At 42.7% G+C, this 16,155-nt stretch overlaps 1 long non-coding RNA gene and 1 pseudogene across 1 annotated transcript in view; one reads left to right on the top strand and one right to left on the bottom strand.

Annotated features, from left to right (window-relative positions):
• Nucleotides 1-296: 296 nt before the first annotated feature.
• The window catches only part of LOC149868927 (uncharacterized), a 291,022-nt gene continuing 275,163 nt past the window's right edge, over nt 297-16,155 (bottom strand). The window contains exons 6-8 of the long non-coding RNA XR_016441043.1: nt 10,267-10,380; nt 4,861-4,959; nt 297-2,158 (exon numbers count right to left, since the gene is read on the bottom strand). This is a non-coding gene — a long non-coding RNA (uncharacterized LOC149868927). The remainder of the gene's footprint in view (nt 2,159-4,860; nt 4,960-10,266; nt 10,381-16,155) is intronic.
• On the top strand, nt 14,340-14,515 carry LOC149868928 (U2 spliceosomal RNA; annotated as a pseudogene).

A 16,155-nucleotide genomic window follows, 5' to 3' on the forward strand; every position in this document is an offset into this window, starting at 1 on the left:
ACAGGCGTCAGGTCTGGGCTCCAGGGAGCGGAGGTCAGCTGTCCCAGGGTGCTGCTATCACTTGGCCATGGGGCACTGCTCCAAGCCAGAGTCACCAATCAGGACTGCAGTCCCAAGCTCTGAACTGGAGCCATCGACAACTCCCCCCCTCCCAATGCCCCCTGTGCCCCTGTGATCCTCTGCTGCCCAGTCTGACTGGGAACAAATTGCACCCAGACAGCATCTACATATGTGCTACAGCTCAGTAGCTAATGCATCATTAATCTAGTCCCGGTATTTGTTGGTATTGGCAAACGGTGCATTATCTTAATTTACTGTGCAGTAAGTCTGATACACATGTAGACACTAATGCTTTACTGTGTATTAGATTAGTCTAATGCACAGTAAAGTGTCTTGTGTAGATTCACTCCCTGGGTTGCAAATGCAGGTGATTGATATGAATACAAAATGCCAAAGAAGTATTTTTTAACATTTTGGGAAGAAGCAGGGAGACAGGACTACCTATCCTGACCTTGGGGATGGACACACCCAAGTACATACAACCAATCTGTTCCTGCTTGCATGTATCATACAGCCAAGAGGAACACCCCTGTAACGACCAAGCTTGGTACATGCAGCAAGAGGGCATTGGGCAGACAGGCTCAGGAATGCTGGAGATATACCCAGACATGTCCAGAACTTTTTGGTCACAGGGCTGACTGCAGCAGTGAATTTGAGGAATTTGAGCAAATAAATTGCTTGCTACTGTTAGTGTCTACTATGGTTAAGGATAAAAAAAGATGTTCTTTTGTGTATGTGACCGCCGGACTGGGGGGGTTCTCCCTGTGGGTAGCCGCCTGGGGATGGAGGACCGTCGCTGCTCACCCTGGGATACCGCTGACCCGGAGTAGGTATTAGGTTGTCCAGTCCCTGCCCTGGTTCTAGCCCGCCACAATTTGTTGTTAGGCTCAGTAGGGCAGTTCCTGGTCACTCCACAGCCTGGGATCCCCAGCGGTCACGTTGTGGGGCTCCACCACCCCTTGCACCCCGGCCTCATGCCTCCTCGGGTGTCGCCTCCTAACAAATATCCCGGCTCCCTGTCCTGAGGCCGGTTGCCTCGCCGGCCCGGCTGACCCTTATCTTTGGGCTCCTCGTGCCCTGGGTGTCCTGGGACTGGGTCCCGGCCAAGACGGGGTTTCCACTATGGGCCCCTGGCCGGAACTCCCCAGCTATACTCCTTGACCGGGGTTCCTCCTTTAATGGAAAAGAACCTGGAAAACTAAAGCTAGGTCTCCACAGCCTTACTAGCTAGGTCTTTGCCTGGACCTTCCTAGGTCTCCTACGGGCAGCCCTTATCTTAGTCTCTGGCCATAGGTGGCCGACAATGGCCTCCACCCAACTGCGCCTCCTCAGTGCCCTCCCGGGCCCGACCCTCCCTGGAGGTATCGCCTTCCGGTGTCGGTGCCCCAACCCCGGACCTGTAAGTCCAGCATGCCTCAGGTTCGCAGTCCCAGAACTCCTTGCCGCTGGATCCCTCATCTTCAGAGTCTGTCTGCCGCTCTTCGCTTGCCGTGCTGGGGCTGGCCACTGCTGATGTCCTCCCGTCTGCTTGGGTAGGCTGCAGCTCCCTGCCGGGGCCCCCAGTCTCACCTTCAGGGAGATCAGCCGCTCAGCTACGGCTGCCGTTCTTTATCCCTCGGGCCGGGCGGGTGGCAGCTCGTCCGCTCCAGGCACTCCTTGACCCTCCTCTTGAGGGGTTCAGGGCCCGTCCCCCTGTGGGGGCCTCGTTCTCGGTGGCTGCGAGGTTGTCAGCTCACTCCACCCTGGGATCCACTGCCTCGGCAGGTGTGAGGCTCCTCCCTGGATCCCATGACCGTCCTTCCTCGGCAGCCGCTTTTATCACTGGCATCCGACTGCCGGCACCAGTGCCGATTTCCAGCCGCGCCGGCGTAAACAAGCGGCGGATGTCCTGCTCAGGCTCCGTCACTGCCGTGGGTGAATCCTGTTCCGGCTCCCCGGGACAGCGTACTAACAAGATTGCAAGGATAATGTACTTGACTCATGACATCGACTTCGCATCCTAATGGAGACCACCCAACAATGCTTCATCTGGCAGCTATATGCTCATAGGCTTGAAATGGGGTTTCCTGCATTACACTACGTGGAAATCCTTTGCCATCTGCAAACAGAAAATTATTTAAAAGGTTTAAAGAGAATAGGTGCACAGGACAACATTTTGAGATGTTGGTGCGAAACACAAGTACTCAGTGAGTGCATCTACAAGAGACACTACATCACCGTAGTGACACACTACAGCAAAGTAGCTCATTGCTATGGCAACGTAGCATTGGAGGGCACAACCTGTGATACCAATGCTATGTCACCATAGCGATGAGCATTCTGTGGTGACATAGTTGCTAAAAATAACTGTGCACCACTGCGACAGCACAGTAACCTGCTAAAGCAAGTACTAAATGATGGCACCATAACAACTGTGCCATAGGGGGTACATGTAGATGCACCCAGCATTCCCATATTTCTGGCCAATTATGAAAAGCCTAAATATGAAATTAAATGCCTAACACTAGACACCTGTAGTTGACTATTTATGTTATATGGTTGACTATTTATGTTAGACAGAGATATATATATATGACTATTTATGTTAAATATACAATATACATCCCTGTGAAAAACCTATACATGTGCCTGATGCCTGCTCTGATGTGTGATAATTAGCAAGCATCAGAGCAGACTCAATTAATCAAGCCTGATGGAGAATGCTCCAGCAGTCTGGTATCTTACGTATGCTGTGTCCTTGTGCTTCAAAATGGCTGCAGGGGCGCCTTCATTGTCTTACAGATAAGTAACTGAAGCATAGAGAAAATGAAGCTCAGATCCTCCAATGATTTCAATGAAAATTAAACACCTAAATATGTTAGAGGATGTGGGAGCAACAGAATTTCCCAAAATGCAAAAAGAATGGACGGCTCAGATAGAAAATGATGGCAGATCTACTGAATGCCAGTCTAATGTCTTAACTGCAAGACCACCCCTCCTCCCCATGATATTATGTTTACTAAGTGGGGTAAGTTTCTTAAAACGTGCTCTTTTTGCAAATGATTCTCCTTCCCATTTTCTCTGCCATGTTATTGTGAGGATTAACTAAGGATGGGTAGCACAATGTCTGCAGGAGAGACACCCTCTTAATCCATCTAATAAAACCATTTCTGTAATTATAAGATTATGATCCTACCTAAATTTCTTTATATACTGGTAACCTATTAAACATCCTATTTTAACTGTCAGTTTAGTACAAGCAGCAAAGAAGTTGCTTAAACATAATCCAGAAGAAGCAGGACAGAAGTGAGCGTCTCACAATAATTTGTAACTGTGAACAGATTTTACCAAAACAAACAAAAAACCCCATGCCTCTTTTACACAGCAACACAAGTGACCCAGTACCTGACAAAAGCCGTAACTGAATGTTTTGATATATTGTTTTTATATTTAATTTATAGTTTTCAAGTGCTTATATTCTCAGGTGGGATTTTCCATACGGACCACAGATAGAACACACCCATTTTGTAATTCCCTTATCTTCCTTAAAAATATGACAGATAGTGACTCCTATGTTTGCTCACACCTTCCTAACAGAAAAACTGTGATATAGTCAAAATGTCCTTATTATCACCTCCAGTTCTCACATGGGTGTTCTGTATGATAAACTAATGTCTGATACAAACACTTATTTCAGATAAAGAATAGAAACTGGTGGGTAAAGAAAAAGAGGAACAACCAAATAAATTAGACTATATTTTTGTGGGGAATTTTAGATTTAGGGATAAATTTACTGGTAAAGTACCCATATTTTTCCACCAGCAGCTGCCTTCTGATACAACAAAATGTACAGGCACCTATACACATGCCAGATGTCTGCTCTGATGCGTGCTAATTAGCACACTCCAGCACACATCAGAGCAGACTCTATTAACTGAGTCTGCTGAAGCATACTAATTAGCATGTGTAATGGTCCCCACACTTCAAAACATTGGCGGGGGCACATTAGCTAAAGTTTGTTGAACAAACTTTAGTTAAAGTGCCCTTGCCACCATTTTGAAGTGTGAGACACTAAATATACATGACGCTGCAAGCACTTTAATTAGAGCAACTTCCGAGAGCCACTCTAATTAAAGTGCTCTCCCTCTCCCCTTCCTTCCCGGGAGCACATGAAAAGATGCCCAATGTGTCTTTCGTAACTAATGAGAAAGCTTTCAATTAGAACCCACGTGCATCCCCTCTGTTGTAACCTGCATACTCAAGCCATAATGCCTTCCTCAAAGGATCAGCAACTACAGTCTTGCAGCTCTACATTTAAAACTCCCACTGCTTTCCCTGGGAATGTTGGATTCCATATAACTGTAGAATTTGACCACTTTTACATAAATTTGCCCTTCAACTGTGTCAGTGGATCTGCTAGTGAGGATTTCCACTGGATTCGACAGTGATCTGACTGTGTGTTCAGAGCCATCATTTACAAACAGAGACAAACGCTGAGCATTAAGGTCACTGGGTTTTACTGTTCCTGCACCTTCCTTTTTGATTCAGTTTGACCACAGTTGAGGCATTTCCTCTTCTATAAAAAATGTTAATTGTAGAATTCTATTTTGAAAGTTACCTGTGAGCTGGTTGTTTGATTTATTCAGATGGTCACGATAATGTTAACAGTAAAAAATAAAATCTTAAAATAATAATGTCCATGTTACACGTTTAAAAATATGTTACAGAGAGAACCAAGATAATTTAATACTTTTTTCATGAATTTATGGAAAATGCACTGGGGCCCAATTCTCTCAGAAGCTATGCACTTCAAGTACCCACCTAATGCAGGAAGCTTCATCTTCACCTTGTGGCAAAAGTCAACTGAAAAAGTTGATGGCCTATCAGGCTGGCATGGTCAAGGCACACCATTTTCTATAGCTAACAGAACACAAAGAAACATTGTGGTTAGCAAAATGACCAGCCATTTTTGACTCCTCCTAAATGATCAGGAAACCATTTATAGTTGGGCTGATGGGGGTAAGCCTTTGGCATGACTCCAGAGTGGGGTACACACCAATGGTTCCAGAGCTAGGGCAGGAGACTTTAGCTGCTCTGTCACCACACCCTGATTCCTGGTGACAAAAGGCAACACAAATTGCAGTGTACTGCCTTGGGGACACATTTACTTCCAAAGAAGCAGAACAGTGCCTCCTTCACTTCCTTCCACATGGTGCCCAAATAGTGTCCTATGAAGTGTGGTCAGTGGTCCACAGAAGCTGTATGGCCAGGCTGCTTGAGTATACCACAGGCATATCTGCTTTGCCTCCACAACACTCAAGACTGCCGCCAAAAACAACCCCTTTCTAACCAGTTTTGCTCATCACACTCCAAACCCAGAACTGAGGTACTGCAAACACTGGAGATATCTCCCACTGCTGCCCTTAAGCATGCCGCTGCAGATCTTGAAAGCAGCAGTTTCGGATACTCCTGGAATATCCTTACTGATTCACTTCTGGTTTGAAGAACACAAAGCAGAAAAACATGGGGTCAGGGCTTATTTTTCCACAGTGGTCTGAAGAGCACTGTGAAGGCAGTATTGACATAACCTCTGAACTAGCCCATGCTCTCAGCTACTTGTTGATACCATGCCCATCCTCAGCAGCACTGCTTAGTTTTGGAGAAGTACTAACTGGTCCCAGCCCCACCATACTGGAGCAGGGGCGAAAAGTGTCCCTGCTGGTAGCAGAACCTCTATTGTGTAGGGTATACGGCTCTGATTGACACTGCTGGAAGGCAGCACAGTCCTTTTTATTGTTTCTGGTTGTAAAACTACAGACAGGGCTGGACTTCAAGGCAATTACATCAGATAAAGAATACACCAAAAATAAATCATGAAAAGTAAACCTTCAAAATAATATATTGCATGTTCTGACAGAATCTTTATCCTATAGCCAGTTTGTTAGACAACATCATCAGTTACGTCATTTGTAGAAATTATAGCATTTATAATACACTCATGCACTGCGATATCTCACAATAGACTTTTTGAACTTTTTAGACTTTTTCCACAAATAGAAAATGGAAAAGGTATGTTTAAAATCCTGGGACAATCTCAGAAAACCAAGGAAATGTGTCTGTGGGTGTGTAACTAAACACACCATTTCCTCAGGCCATATTCTGCTCTCTCTATTTGTATAAACATCCCACTGATCTCAATGGGAGATGCACATGTAGGATGAGAAAACTGCTAACAATTTTATGTAATATTATTAGCCAAACAGGGGTATAACAGAAAAGTTAGATTAGAAAATTAACAAGGAAATTCATATCTACATATTTAAGGTCTTGTTAGACATGGAGTTATTATAGAAAAGCTGTTCCACAACTGAATGACACCCTATATGGGTACTGGCTCCAGAAGATTTCCTTCTTCTGATTTAGTTTACTCTACTTCTTCCTAAATCCTAATTTAGTTCTTCTTTTTCCCCCAAAGGTTGTTTACTACAGTGCATAAGAACGCCTGTTTAAGCCAGTTTCTCTTTCTGAATCAATTTAAAAGAAATTACAAGGGAATGTCATGGTCTTACTTGTGTTGCTGAAATTGCCCAGCAGATATCTGAGCAGGTCCCTTAGTCCCTTTGGACATCCACAAGGTAGAAAACAGCCTCTTAGAATCTTCCTTAAGAAGTTTAATTTGCTGATTCCGGGGCATGCTTGCCAGGAGTACAGTTTATTCTAATGCCAGTACTAATTGTTTCCAAATCAGCCACTAGAGGCCTTTTAAAAAAATTAGTGCCTGACAATACAAAGTCAGAGGGGCTCGGTCTTGTTCTCACTGTGTGCATTTATACATGCTATTAGATGCAGCAATAAACTCTGGTGGAATTTGTACAAAAGTCAGCTACTCTTGGGCGCAGCATTTCACGTGCACCAAAGATTGCAGCAATACAAGCCTGGGCAGTCCCAAGCGTATGTGAAAATACTGACTCCTGAGTCAGGGGGTGCGCTTGTCCCTCCTATGGACAGTCAGCAACTGAGGGGGTCCCCCCACAGCCAATTTTGCCAACCTGCAAGTGGCAGCAGCGCACCGCTGGCATTTCCAGGTGAGCACAATCAGTCGCAGGGGGACTGCTTCTCCTGGCGCCCCCACTCCCTGGCTAGTGCTCTCAGGGGGGGCACCAGTGCTCTTTCCTGCCCCCACTGCCCAGGAATGCTGGCTGTCAGAGAGTGTACCAGTGCTCTCAGGGGGTGCACATGCACCCCATGCACCCCCTATGCATCACCACTGCTGCACCCAGAAGCAGGTGACCCAGAGCAAGCAGCTCAGCGGGTGAGCCCCAGGCTTTGGGTGGTGGCATCAGGCAGCAGAGAGGCTGGCTGAGGCATGAGGGTGCTACAGTGCAGGGCTAGCTGGCTGGCACTGTAGCTGTTGGTGCCCACACTGTAGTACTCTTGTGCTCCAACCAGCCCCAGTCACAGTCTACACATGCATTTGCGCTCATGTTAAGTACTCTGCTGTAGGATGGTACTTGTCCCTGGCAGTACTATTACACAGTGGAGTTAATTAATTTACTGCACCCTAATATGGGCACATGTATAGACTGTGACACTTTGTTGCAGAGCTAACTAATCAACCCTGCAGTAAAACACACATGTAGATCCATCCACTGAAGTCAATAGCAGATTTGGTGGCTTCAGCAAGCAGAACTAGGAACTAGGGTTTGTGGTGATATTTTCAAAAATGTGAATTACTTTAGTGAATTTCCCCATCATCTACACTATGGCTTAAAAACTCATGTCTCAGTGAGTGCATCTACATGTGTGATTAATGTGCACAAATAAACTCCGGAGCTTACTGTTCCAGAGGTTTTTTTGCTGCCAGGTGCTCCATTTGAATGTGTACCTGGGAGCAAAAAACTCCAGAGCATATTGTTCTGGCATTTATTTATATGCAGCATGTGAAGCATGGTCAGAGCCGCCTGGGCTGGTAGGGGACCCAGCGCATCAGCCTGCTAGCCTAGGACTCTTCTGACGAGGTCCACGTGCTGTAGAGGGGTTGGCTGTGACACAGGGTGCTTCAGTATGGAGGCTGCCTGCTGGCTAGCCCTGTGTTGAAGCCCTGTGGCAGAGTTTATTAATTTTGTGCACCCTAATAGAGACACGCATATAGATGCTGAGATGTTTACTGAGCATTTAATTAGTCAACTGCACAGTAAGTATCTCATGTAGATGCATCCAGTTCTTCATAACAAACTCCCTTGATTTTGTGGGTTACACAGCTTCTGCTGACAAAAGAATCTGAACATATGCACTTAATTATATAAGCAGTCTTTCAGAGAGAAACGCTAGGTCACACAACCTAGAATCCTCTCCCAGAAGGGAGGAGACTCTTGCTTCCTTTATTAACGAGTCACAGGAAAACTTCACCAATGATACACAGGATTCCAGCACCCGATAACAGTGTGGGTGAAGAGGAAATCCCTGAAATCTTACAAGATCCTTAGAGAGCCTCTTGCAAAGTATTACCATAAAAAGGTTGCAAATATTAAAGTAAGACCACAAAAATGTTTACCTAATTGTCTAATAGATTTTAAAATGGTCTGCTATGGTCTTTTAAAATGGTCTTTTATTTAAGTGAATTCTATTTATAGGAGAAGGTTCCTTTTTTATGCTTTTGAGATGTCCTTTTCTGTTCTAAAAGCTTTCATTTTCATCCAACAATCAGATTTTCCCCTTTCTTTTGCTAGCTATTGGATATTTTCTGTAAATGTTTTAAGCCCTGTTCTGCCTTTGTACTGGAAATTTCTTGGTAGACTTCATTTGAAACACCATCTAAATTCTGAAAGCTTGGGGAAAGTTTGTAAACATGGAGCAGAGACAAGAGTTTTATGTATGTATGTATATATTTATTTTTAACTTTTTATGTTCAAGTCATTGTCAGTCCACATCTGGAAGGAATAATTTTGGGCTAATTTCCAGGAGTCAAGTGTTGTCTAAATGGGTTTCTTTAAGCATTGACTAGAATACCCAGAGAGCTTTCCAAACTCAAAAGCATTATTTATTAGTAGGTGGTTTTTTGGGGGGATACAGCCTCACAAGCCCCATGTTCTCTACATGGAATACATCTAAAACTCCTTAATTGCCCTTATGTACTTGACTACTCTTCTTCTTGTATATTACTTTCCAGCCTCCCATAATTTTCTCTTAACAATGGGCCCTTTATCCTAGACAGGTCTTATTAGAAATCAGGGAAGTCTTAGCCTTGGGGCCTAATGGGGTCTAACTAGTATTGTTTCATTTCTCCCTATATTTCAAGGAGCAGAAGACCTACATTGCTACTATTGCCACTGTTAAGTCTTTTATCATCCCCATATTTAGTTTGTATATTTTTCTTGGCCTAAAATGATTTATTTCTCCAAATCAAAAACATCCCAAAAAACATGAAGGCAGGAAAGAAATGACAAAGGAAAAAAAATCTGTGTAGGTGTGAGGCAGAAGAAAGAGGAGAGATTTTTTTCTTCCATTTGTACAAATTTACAGTATTTAGGAATCCCATATACGATCGGTGCATCTACACATGCACATTTACTGCACAGCAACCAAAATTACTCATGCAGGTATCAAATTTACATCTGATTAGTCACTGTGCAGTAATGCATGTGTAGACACCTTACTGTGCAATAACACTGTGTGTGGACTGACTTGGGACTAAGCTTAGTCCCAAGTCAATCCACACACAGCTTTAATGAACTTTAACACATGCATGTTTAGACGCCGGCTTATTCCCACTTACTGCGCAGTAAATTTAAGCCAGCATAAATGCATATGTAGACACACACTATGAGTATACATGTAACGCCTGATACAAAACCCAATGTAGTGAAGGGGAATCTTTTTTATTAACCTGAATGGAGTTAGGATCGTGACCTACTGAACATTTCATATTGTGTAACAGAGATTTTGTACATTATTTCAGAAACAATCATATAAAGTACTGGGTGTCTGTGGTTGGGTGCTAAGTACTGCAGAAGCATGGTATTTTTCGGAAACCACTCTTTATGGGATCAGGCCTGATGACTCCAAATTGACATTTGCATCCATAAATGCTCTTTGAAATGAAAACAAGCTAAAGCTCCTCCAAGGCTTTTAATCTTTGGAGACTTACTACCCTATTGTTGTCTGGGGTAGCCAAAAGGAATTATGTCATGTCTTTTCAGTATTGCTGCAAATTTGTAAAATACGTACTGTCTATAGATTGTCCATCATGCTCTAACACTTCCAGTATTCCGTGGTTTGATTGGCTGTTGATTCTAGTATCTAGCTTCATTCAGTCATCAAAGAACTGTTGGATGCCACCATCTGTCAGAAAATACAAGAGGAACAAGATCTCAGAGTGGATTCTCATGAGAAAGAATGTAATGTGAACAGGAAATGGCATGCTGGGAATCCATTCTTAGGACAGCCTATGTGGAAGAGAACAAACCCTTATTGTAATTATTGCAGTTTAACTTTATATTCCTGTGCTCATCCTTTGATTCATTTTCTCTTTCCAATCCATTCTCATCCAAGGGATGGGAAACAGGATATTTTGTGAACTTCTTTCCTTCCTGTGTGTTTCTATATGGCATCTCTAATTAGTAACTCTCAGTAGTGGGCATTAAATGTCCCACTGAAGAAATAAGAAGCAAAAATATTCTGTTTGGGATGCAAATGCAAACAACATTTGCTTTTTGAACTACATTTTAGACTGCCAGTTGCCTGTGAGTTACTGAGGTTACTGATGTTAATTTAAACAAAAAATATTTTACTCACCAATCACAATATTTTTTCACCCTGGGTGAGCGGGCAAGTAGAATTTTGCAAGGTTCATTTACAGCTCTATCCCTCAAGAGCCCAGAATGGAGAAGTTGGATGAAAGACTATGTGGGAGGGCAAAACCTTCCTTCCCTTAGGGGATAATTTCAACCTGCTGACTTTTCACACAGAATAAGGTGGAGCATTTATCCACTGATTTTACTCTAGAAGCTAATCAACACGAATGAAATTTTGATCTGTAACAGGCCTGGCCACAAGGCCTTTTCAGTTTAGAGGCTGCAATGCCATTTATGTTTCATCTTGTGAAGTGAAAGACCCTAAACCACTAAAAACTAATGCCATTTCTCATTCAGAGGCCAATTTGGCACCACTGAATTCAGTGAGAAATTGCAGTTGACTCAGGATAGGTTTAGATCACTTCCTTGCTGTGTCCTGGAAGGAATGCTCCAAAACACACCCTGTCTACCTGCTCCTGCTTGCATGCAGCAACTCAGAAATACACCAAGTATGTGATGGAGACATGCGCTCAGTCACTGGGCCTCATTCATTCTCCATTGCTATGTATCTTTTGGGAGTTGTTCACACCAGTGCAAGGTAAGTGTAATAAGCTAACCATTCTAACATGCTAACATTTTTCATGAACTTTTACAAATGAGAATAACTACATAAGGAGCAAGACAGGGAACAAGCAGAATTTTGTGTCTGTCTATAACCACAAGGACCTTTCAGGTCACTGTTGGATGCCACCATCTGTCAGAAAATACAAGAGGAACAAGATCTCAGAGTGGATTATTATTAATAATCCAGGTGGATTATTCTAGAGAATTTTTTTAGGAAGCTCAGATTTTGGACCAACATCATAATTGTCAAATCCAAACCTGAACAAGTATAAATGGCTGATCAAGCACAACACAATAGAGAATATAGCCCGCACAGATCTGTCAAGAAGCCTGAGGTTCTATAACAAATCTAGAAGAGTTAATCTAATCATAGGCAACTTGTAGAAGAGGCATGGGGGGCACGTGCCCCCTCTGAGATTGGCCACTGCCGCTGTCTCCAGCTTCTGTGGGCAGTTGCTGCTTGCCACCCACCTGCCGCGCTGCCAACATCACTGCCAGCATCTGCGGGCAGTCCCCGCTTGCCAGCCCCGGCCTGCCCTACCAGTGTCTGTGGGCAGTCCCTGCCCACCCCCTCCAGCATCTGCTGGCAGTCCTACTTGCTGCTGGTTGCTGACGCTGGTTGCCTACAAACGGTGCCCCCCAGTCTCAGCAGGCACCAGTTGTTCATGAATGCAACTGTCTTTTCTTTATGATCAACATATGTATGACCAACCTCTCAATTGTTTTCTCACTTTATCACTGGCAGTTACTTACAGTTGGTCCAATAAAAAATATCACCCCCCAAAATACCATTGTAATTTCAAGACATTTGTCCACAGGTTGCATAAGAAGCTAAAGCAAATGGAGCAGTTCTTCCTGTTCTAATACAGAACTAATCAAAATGCAAGAATGAACTTGCTTACATTCACACTTGAACTGTATGTACAAAGTAAAGTGTATACACCTTGATAAACTGGCATATAGGAGAAATAAAGTCTGCTACTGGCAGTCACATTGCCTGTAACCCTAGGCAAAGATTATTTTTAGTGTGGGAATATGGCTAATAGCTTTAAGTGTCTTTATCACATCTTGTGAAGTGTAATCAATCAAGCTCCAGGTGTAGAGCAGGTAAGTGCTGGAGCTCTGAACAACAGATAAGCACTGAAAGAAAATTCCTTAAGCACTGTTCTTTAAATAAAGCTTCCCTTATGGCAAGTGAGAAGTGGTCAAAGTTAAGAGAGAGAGAGAGAGTTTGAAAAAAAAAGCAAAACAGGAAAAAAGGATTTTGTAGATCTCTTCACAATAAATCTTCTGAAATGGTCACAGAACTATTTCTACTCCTTTTGAAGGTGGAAACTGATCCTTAGCTGACTTTTCCTCTTTTAATTGGATATAAATGGTGCAAAAGGATGGGAAAAGTTATTTCTTGCTAGTTATGATGTTCTCAATTGTTCCAAAATGGTAGCACTTGCGGATAAATTAATCTTTATTTCAATTTCACCATGAAAAATATGTTCTGGCCAATTAAAACCAGATACTACCTTACATTTAAATATCAGCTGCCCTTTTAAAAATCAGAAATGGTTAGCATTAATAACTCACAAGATTTACAGAGGAAGAAGATCACTTGTAATACAGCCAAAATATGCAACAGATACTGAAAATGAAGGCTAGAGGATATTTGCCCAGGCATACTGCAATGAGGCCTGAGTAATGCTTGGATAAGTACAGTTCTGTACTACACTGGGGATTGTGCCATCCTTAATATACAGAAGGTACAGAACTCAGCTGCAATATCATATTTGAAAAAAACCACTATAAAATTCTGCTGACATTTACACTATAAAATTACATAAGCTCTTTATTCTCCTGACCCTTTTTAAGACTGATCTAACTCAGTGGGTCAGGGCTTTTGCCTTTCACTTGTAGCTTCAAGTAAGGTTTTAACCTAAATGAAGCTGAATTTGGTTGTCTCATTCTAGTCCCCTAGTTAGCACATCACAAAACTACTGGCAAGACTGGTGCACTCCTGCTAAAACAGAGACTCCGATGTGCAGGACTGAGAGGTAGGGGTTTGAGAAAACTTGTCCAGCATCTGACAAGTGCTTTGGGTTAGTTTCCTGCTTCAAAATGAAAGTATAACTTTCACCAAAGTTAAAGACACATATAATACAAGAGGAGATGGGACCCCATTATGCCTGGCTGAGATTAAACTCAGTGGCCTTTATTTTCTTAAGCTCTAAAGATGTGTCTACATGCCCTTGTGCCTCACTTGAGAGTGCTCAGTGCATGACAACTCTTGGAAACGAGGCAGTGTAGCTGCCCAAGTATATCATCTGCATGCCTGAAACAGACAGACTGAGAATGGCTCTGGGCCTATGTTTCAGTCTGCTCTAAGGTGGCTAACCTTGCCTCACTTCCAGGAGCTAGTCTGAAGTGGACACGAGTGAGCAAGACCTTCTCCACAACAGCATTCCCAGCCTTAGCTCAGCAAGTTGAGAGAACGTTTATTTCAAATTGATGTTTTTTGCCACACAGAATCTTAGTTTTAAAAGGGCAAGAATTATGGGGGAGGAGGGGAAAACAGGACAGGAAAATTGAAAAATGCAAGTAAAATACATTAAAAAAAAGAATTTTTCCATATCTAGGCTACAAAAAGAAAAAAAAATCAAGATAGCTTTGCACTTCTTGCATCCCAAACCATCTCACTGTCAGCATGCCAAATAGTTTTCACTTTTTCCCAGACTCCCACCAAATAACTCCTACTGTAATCATGTAAAAGAATAGAGAACTTAATACACAACCTGGCACTGAGTCAGCACTGAGGGAGACTGCATTCAATGGGCACTAGCATGTATTTTGTTCAGACAGGCTGCATTAACATCTTCTTATGTTAAGTTCCCATCAGCATCTCAGCCTTTTGGCTAAGATCAAGAATTTCTGACACCAAAAGAAGGGTGCCAGGGCTGGCTCTGGCTCAGTATTGCAATCAGCATTTTTGGGGAGGGTATTGGAGCTTGCTCTGGCCTCTCTGAGTGCTGGCCTGGTATTGAAGGACCTCCGGGCCCAGTGGTCATTCCCTCCTGGGGAGGGACTGTCCATTTTTTTAAAGACACACACACACACACACACACACACACACACACACACACACACACACACACACACACACACACACACACACACACACACACACACACACACACACACACACACACACACACACACACACACACACACACTTCCCATCAGTATGTTTACCCCATAAGGGTCATGTGTTGGCTGCATTTAATCAATTTCCTAGTTGATTTCCATTACTGAGCCCATGCTGCTTTGGCAGCAGTTTAACAATAAACAATGTATTTATTGAGTTTTCCTTGGGGAAAAACCTCGTCTTGTATGTGAGTAAGTAGGCCTTACAGACTAATTCAAGCAAGGACATTAATCAAGGGCAGGGTAAAAGGAGGTGCAAAAATGCTTGTGGGAGAGGGTGACAAGCAGATGAAGTGAATATAATGAGATCCAAACCCCAGGATATGTCAGCTTGGTTCAAATCGTCAATCCTCATCTGTCTTCATGTCTCTAGAAGTGGCCACCCTTGACAGTTAGGAGGAAAGTAAAATCTTTGTCCTTTTTCATCATCCACAGAGTTGGTGAAATTATTATTGAACAGAAAAATCCTTCTCTGTTCTTGAGTCCTTTTGCAAGACCCTGCTTCTTGCACATGTATTACATATTTCTAAGTATGAAATTTGTCCCTCCAGATCAATGTATTGCTTATTGATAAATGGTTAGCTTGTTCTCTGTTCCTTATGAAACTGAACTTGAAAAGTCCTAAGTTTCCTCAGTTGCCACTGATTTTGATGGCAGGTGAAGAGCTGCATCTCACAGGATCAGGCCCTATTTATAAAAAGATGTCTTTATTCATGCACTTAACTTACCATCATTTTGTTAAAATATTCATTTTAGTTTTTTTGTACTACATATCTTAAGCACCCTGGCCGTAGAGGTGGAAGATATTAGTCACCTCTAATTAAAGTTGGCTGGTGCCATTTAGTTTCTAATGATTGCCACAGTGCCAATCTTACATACTGATTGGTCAGTTTGCTGCAATATATCATCAGGGTTACTCAGTTATTAATTGTAATTATAACTCCAAAATCAATAGCCATGACACAGCAAGGTTAAGTAAATACTATAAAATTATGAGGGATTAAAATATCTTTCTTGCAGCTAAAGCGCATTAGGATTATTCAAACAGCCATCATAAAATCTGGTTGCAGTGATAAACTCCTTGGGATTCAGGGCAATATTTTTCCTACTAATGGTCTGTAATTGTCCTAGTGACATCCTCTATCACTTCCTCAGTAATTTGTTTCTTTAACACATGCAGTGGAATGCATGAGTTTCAAAGTAGTTTTAACTGAGAAAAACACGAGAACAAAAATAAAGCCTCCACAAGAGACAGCTCAACATGTCAGACTCTCTTAATGGCAGCCATCTTCGATTCACAAGGAGTGACTTGGCAGGCAGTTTTGCTACAGACTACTACAGTTAGATGAGCAATAGGAACATTTTCTAATGCATAAATCAATTAAGCTCCTAATTTCCTGAGTTGTTTTTGTAAATGAGATTTAGGGTCCTAGTTCCTATTGATTTTCACCTAAAGCCCAATGCCTGAAAGACATTTAAAACATCTAAATCCCATTAATTTCAATGT

This window comes from Crocodylus siamensis, chromosome 3 (assembly GCF_052110815.1).
Source record: "Crocodylus siamensis isolate JL-2025a chromosome 3, ASM5211081v1, whole genome shotgun sequence".
Taxonomy (NCBI): Eukaryota; Metazoa; Chordata; order Crocodylia; family Crocodylidae; genus Crocodylus; species Crocodylus siamensis.